The following is a 6,343-nucleotide window of genomic DNA, read 5'->3' on the forward strand; positions in this document are numbered from 1 at the left end:
CTCACAGCTGTTCCCCAGCGGGGTGGGGAGGGGTATAGGGGCGAGAAAGTGGAAGCACATGGGGGGCACTGAGCGCACCCCGAGAGGGTGGCAGCACCCCAGCCGGGTTCCGCATGGCCCCTGCCAGGGCTCAGGCAGCAAGTCAAAAGTGCCGAGGTCCGGGAGTGACTACTCAGCGCCTTTGCCTCAAACCTGGCCACTCCTTTCCCTCCCAGCAGCAGCAGCTGCTGTAACAAGCTGCTGCTTGCACATGTGGAGGAGGATGCATCGTGGCTGGACCGGAGGCCCCGTGTGACAGAGGCAGTCCCGTGGGGGAGGGAGGGGATCGTGCAGTGCGCGGTGCTGGGGCAGTGGGTGGTAGAGTGGCCATAAGCACATGCCACCAGAAGCCCACCCCAGCTGGCAAAGCTCCACTGGCGGGAGGGAGAATGCTGTTGCTCTTGCTGTTGCTGTGCTGCGTCACACCAGGAGCAATGGACTTGCAGTCAGTTCTTCCTGCAAGTCCGAGCCCCCGTCAAGTAGTGAAATGTCTGGCTGGGGTTTTCCAGGATGTTTCACTACTTGATGGGGCACGGGAACAGAGTCCTTAAAATCAGGACAGTCCTGGAAAAATCAGTATGTATGGTCAGCGTACATAGGCCCCTTGAGCTTAGTGGCCCCTTGCCATTGCTAGAGTTGAAGCGGTCCTGGCTGCCTTAGGGGAGAGAAGCCATAAGACGGGTAGCCTGTGTCGTACCTCGGTGTTTTCGTACCTCAGTACCTTCGGTGGTCTGGACTGTCAGTGTCAGCGTCGTCGGGTCAGGGTCGTCCTGGAGCGCTGCTGACAGGACCTCTACTCCGTCGGTGATAATAAACTTTCGGCTGCGTGCATAACAATTGGTACTCCCTTTATCTAGAGTGTTAGACCCCGTGCACTTGGGTCAACACAGGAAATCTCTGAGAGGCCCCGGAAACGACAGATGCAGGCAAGGTTTGAAATCAATCGAGCAGGTTTATTGTCAAATGCGAAGCTCTACCAGTTGGTAACAGAGATCAGTACAATGTTACACCACTGGGCACTATGGCCCATGTTGACAAGGTACCAACACCGGGCAGGCCTATTGCCATAGATCAATTATTAACAGCAGTTAGTCAAAGTTAAGCTACTGTGCATTCTGTAAGTTTAGGCAATGACACCTGCCATTCAGGCGCCTAGTGCGCCCCGCCCCCCCCCCCCCCCCCCCCCGAAGGTCAGCTGGAGAGAGCACCCTCTGCGGTGTCCTTTTATAGACAGGTACAAACAACTTACATCATTTCTTTACGTACCAGGTTACCACCTTCTGTTGCCTAGCTACCACCCCTCACCTTATGGAAGGGGGGGCTTACTTACTATTCTTCATGCTGTCAGTTTCAACCTGGTCCTGAATCTAGGTCGGTATGTGCATTAGTTTTTGGGGAGTTTTTGTACCAAGACATTTCTTATTAAGATGTTCCATTACTCCCCTTTGGCTTACAGTCTTAGGAAACCTTTCCCATTTGTGGACTGTGTGCTTGTCAGCAGTTAGTGGGCCTCAGCCTGCAGTGGGATCATATTTGTTTTTGGCAATTTCATAGAGTAGCCAGCCAGAAACATGCTAAAGGAGCTTTTGGAAGAATAACTGGCCAGGCCATTTTCAGAACACATCCCGCAAATATTTTTAAATATAAAGGAAACATCTGTTAATGTGGGCCTAGAAGGGCTTTGTCATTGCCCCCCTGCTCTGTGGAATCAGCCCTACGCTCTCCAAAATTTTGTCTTGTGCTGTGGGAATCATAGGCGTGCGCACGGGGTGTGCCGGGTGCGCAGGGGAACAGACGCTGCGCAGGGTTTGCCACGCATGCGTGGTTAAAACTGGCAGGTCTTAGGACCCCACGGAAACAGGCGGCAGGGAGCAGAATCATCACCCCCACTTCCCCAGCAAGCGAGGTAAATTTAAACCCGAGCAGGAGGGCAGCGGCTGTGCCCGCCCCCGGGCAGGGAATGGGAGCAGCGCGGCTGGGCTCGGGGCAGGGGGGACGCGGGGTCGGGGTCAGGCTCGGGGCGGGGCGGGGCGCAGCGCGGCTGGTCTGGCCCGGGATCTGGAGCAACACAGCTGGCCTGGCCTGGCCTGGCCCGGCCCAGGAGGGGAGTCGGGGGGCAGAGCGGCTGGGTCGGGGCAATGAGGCTGGCCTGGGAAGGGAAGGGAGGGGGTTGGGGGCATTGCGGCTGGTCAGGGGAGGGGAGGGGGGTCAGGGGCAGTGCGGCTGGTCTGGAGGGGGGCAGCGTGGCTGGCCCCTGCCCCCCCCCGAGCTGCTTCCCATTCCCCCTTCCTCCTAGCCCCCCTCTTCCTCCCTGCCAACCCTGCGTTCCTCAACCCTCCCCCCCAGCTCTGCTTCCTGCACTCCCAGCCCCCCTTCCTCCCAGCCAGCCCTGGGGCCCCTGTCCCCCTTCCCCCGCCAGCTCTGCTTCCTGCCCCACCTTCTTCCTGACCAGACCCTCCCCCCCCCCCCACTAGAGGCTCCCAGTGCCGATTGCGCCCCACCTTCCAGTCATTCCCACCGCCAGGCTTCAGTCTGGCACCCAGCTGGAAAACCAGGAAGTGCCAGACATTGCATGTGTCTGGTATTTTCTGGATTTTTTTTTACCAGACAGAGGGCCCAAAAACTGGACACCTGGCAACCCTGAGTTGGACCCGGTGCAGGCACCAAGTGATGGGGAGACTGCCTGAACTTTGGGAACCAGAGACTGCGGGGTAGGGGTTTGTGGCCCAAAGGGAGGCTGAGAAACCTAAGAGACAGAGTAGGGGGAGCACCAGAAGGGTGACAGTCAGGGCAACCCTAGAACTCTGTTACAGACCAGCTGGCGGCTGCTGGAGGAGGAGGGAAAAATAGGGGGAAAGGGTCAGAGAGGAAGGGGCTTGTGCTGAGGGGAGAGGGGCAGGTCAGGAGAAGAAAGAAGAAGGCACCAAGGGACAGAGTGGAGGAGAGAGACAAATGCCAAGGGGCCAAGTGGAGACAATGAGGAAAAGGGCAGGCGGGGAAGTGTCAGTGAGAGGGGGGACAGGATGCTGCTAGGAGAGGAGAAGGGAAGGGCTTTGGGGGGCTAGAGGGGAGAAGGGGAGGTGCCGGGAGAAGGCTTGAAAAAAGGGGTGGGCATGAGGAAGGCAGGGATGGAGAAAGGCATGTGTTAGGGCACAGGGGAATGAGGGGAACAGAGGCAGAGGGTAGTGAGGGGGTGGTCATCAGGGAAAAAGAGGGCAAAGGGGGCAGGGGCAGTGAGGGAAGGGGGAGGCACCAGGAGGCTGCAGGTGTAAGGGAAGGTGCAGGTGCCAGGGGATTCTGGGGGTGAAGCAGAAGGGCAGACACCTGTAGGGGAGGGACCAGCACCAGTGGAGAGAGGCAGGGCAGGTGTGTGGTGGGAGGTGTTAGGAGAGGGGATGAGGAGGGGTAGCTCACATGATCCGAGTGGGGCTACTGGAGGAGTGGTCGCGGGGGGGGAGAGAAGGGCTGGTGGAGGGAGGCAGATCTCAGGAAGGCTGAAGGCAGTGAGAAAGGCAGGAGTCAGGACAGCAGAGGTGGGTGAGGGATTGGAGGGGGCAGCAGGCACCAGGGGAGCTGATGGAGCAAGAGGAGGAGATATGGCAGCAGAGGGAAAGGGTAGAGGTTTATAAGATACTTATTAATAACTTGGGTGCCACAGTGGCACATCCAAACAAGCCACGAACTCAGTACTGGTGCACAACACAATATTTATTGTGCTCTTGGGAGGAAACTCTTATTAGGGTGTGTCTAGACTACCTAGTTTTGTCGACAAAAGTGGACTTTTGTCGACAAAACAATACCAGCGTCTACACTACCGCGGAGTTCTGTCGACATAACGTCGACAGAACTCCGCGGTTTTGTCGACGCTGGTAAACCTCATTTTACGAGGCAAAACACCTTCTGTCGACAGAGTTCTGTCGACAGAAGGTGTTATTGCCTGTAACACTGCGTCCAGACTACGGAGTTCTGTCGACAAAGCGGCTTGCTTTGTTGACAGAACTCCATGTTTCTGGACGCTCTTTGTCGACGGAAGTTTTGTCGACAGTATCTGTCGACAAAACTTCCGTCGACAAAACGCGGTAGTCTAGACGTACCCTTAGAGGGGGCACTTCCCGCAGCCTCTCCACCCCCCCGCCCCAAGTTAATGTCACACACATTGGGTTAAAGGAATTACAGGATAGGTGCATGGGGGGGGGGGGGGTTGGCGAGGGCCAAACTAATCCCTATTGGTAAGAGGATGGTGGGAAAAGACCTTAGCGGCCAGGGTGGGGGGGATCACATGACACCTTTTATTTCTGGTCATGTGTCCACATTGCCCCAAAAGTATTACCCCCAGAGGTGTGGCTAATGGGGGTCAGGGGATGTGGCTAATGGGGGGGGCGTCAAAGAGTACATTTTAAAAAAATTATTTGGGTGCACACCCTAATGAAATGTGCTGTGCACGCCTATGGTGGGAATTGTTCTCTTTTCATTTGCATAGTAAAATTTGTTTCTTCCTTCAAAATCCTGTCCTCAAAAGGGTTAAGGAAGTTGTTTTCGTGGAATGAAGGGAGGGAATGAAACTGCCCTGTGATAGCACTAGAACCAGAACCCTAGAACATGTTTCTGAGAAACTTTACCAGAGGCAGAAAGATACAGCTGGGAGTAGATCTGTGGAGAAACTTTGCACCACTTGGCCGGTTAGCTCAGTTGGTTAGAGCGTGGTGCTAATAACGCCAAGGTCGCGGGTTCGATCCCCGTACGGGCCACAGCTCCTTTTGCTCCACCGGGCAGCGGCATTTCACTTTTCCGTCCGGAGGGAGGGGACAGGTGCAAACAGCAGGGGGGCACCAGCCACAAAGTCGCTCGCTCAGCGCGGTCATTAACCCACCGCCCCAGGAAACTGCAGCCCAGCCAGCGGGCGGGAAGGGAGGCACCGGCGCGGCCGGAGACAGGGCAGCGCAGGCAGGGGCCCCGCGGGGAGCAGCGACCCGACTCCGCGCCCAGCAGCGCTTCCCCGCAGCCTGCGCAGCCGGGCCTGGGAGCGGTGCCTCATCCCACCCACTGGCCCGGCAAGAAGCGGCGGCAGCACCGCGGTGCTGGAGACTTTACTAAGGGTCCGTTTGGTTCCCTGCACTTTGCGCCTCCCCCACCCCGCACTAAAAAGGCAAATGCCGCGGGCCGAACAAAATGAGCTGTGGCCCGTACGGGGATCGAACCCGCGACCTTGGCGTTATTAGCACCACGCTCTAACCAACTGAGCTAACCGGCCGGTGCACAAACCCCGTTCACGTTTCCATTCACGGGCGCAGACCCGACCCGCGTCACTGCCCCAGCACGCGACGAAAGCGGCTCCGCTATTGGCTGAGGCTCTTCCCCGGCACTTGTCAACATCTGCACGTGCAGAGGGGAGACGCTGACGCGGCAAGCGGCGGGCTCAGGAGGGGGCGGGGTTAGCGGGGCCCGGGCGGGCGGGGCCAGTAGCGCGGAGAAGCCGCTCGCCCAGTTCCTGCAGCCGCACCACGAGCCCCGCAGACACTGGTGCCGCCCCCTGTCCCCGAACCGCATTGGCCTCGGAACCCCTCGCCCCGCCCCCTACGCCTTTGCCCCGCCCACAATCCACCGCCAGCCTTCCAACCACCATCAGCGTTCAGGGTCTGCGCATGCGCCGCTTTTCCCGCCAAATGTGGACGGAACCAAAAAAGCGGAGGGGCCCAGCGCGTTCCCCCCCCCGCTCCACCTTGCAGGCACATGGTATCGCCCAGTCCGGAGGGTATAAAAAGGCCTCTTTTGGCCACACCCCTTTCACTCCTACTCGGCCACGCCCCCTCGCCGGCCGGGGGAGCGTTTCTCCAGCGGACTCGTGCAGCGGCGGCGCGGAGCCAGGAGACGCCTCGGAGCCTCCTGCCGGGAGCGGCCGGGCGAGGTGAGTGTCGGAGCCGCCCCGCGCCCGCAGCAGCAGCAGCAGCGCCCCCCCCCCCCCCCCCCGCGAGCGCCCCTGGGCAGGCTCCGAGACGCGGGGCCAGCCCGGCCATGGGGCTGCTCCGCTGCAGGAGCCCTGAGCCCGCAGCCGGGAGCGGGGGGAGGAGCCCGCGAAACCCGCCCCGCCGGGTCCGTGCCCCGAGCCTGGGGGGGGGGGATTCCCCACTCGGGCCGGGTCCAGGGACGGTTCCCACGTGCCCAGCGATTTACACTGTGTGTGGGGGAGCGCTGCCTTGCAGGGGGGAGGCAAAGCTCTGAGCCGGGCCCCCTACCTAGAGCCCGGCCGCCTTACGCAGTGCTCTGGCAGGGGGGAAACTGAGGAGCAGCCCTCAGGAGAGCTTGC

At 59.6% G+C, this 6,343-nt stretch overlaps 2 non-coding genes across 2 annotated transcripts; one reads left to right on the forward strand and one right to left on the reverse strand.

Annotated features, from left to right (window-relative positions):
• Window positions 1–4,713: 4,713 nt before the first annotated feature.
• TRNAI-AAU (transfer RNA isoleucine (anticodon AAU)) lies at window positions 4,714–4,787 on the forward strand. Its single transcript has one exon. It is a non-coding gene; the product is annotated as a tRNA-Ile (tRNA).
• Window positions 4,788–5,216: 429 nt separating this feature from the next.
• Window positions 5,217–5,290, reverse strand: TRNAI-AAU (transfer RNA isoleucine (anticodon AAU)). The gene has a single exon. It is a non-coding gene; the product is annotated as a tRNA-Ile (tRNA).
• Window positions 5,291–6,343: the final 1,053 nt, after the last annotated feature.

This window comes from Pelodiscus sinensis, chromosome 1, assembly GCF_052426305.1.
Source record: "Pelodiscus sinensis isolate ZL-2025 chromosome 1, ASM5242630v1, whole genome shotgun sequence".
Classification (NCBI taxonomy): Eukaryota; Metazoa; Chordata; order Testudines; family Trionychidae; genus Pelodiscus; species Pelodiscus sinensis.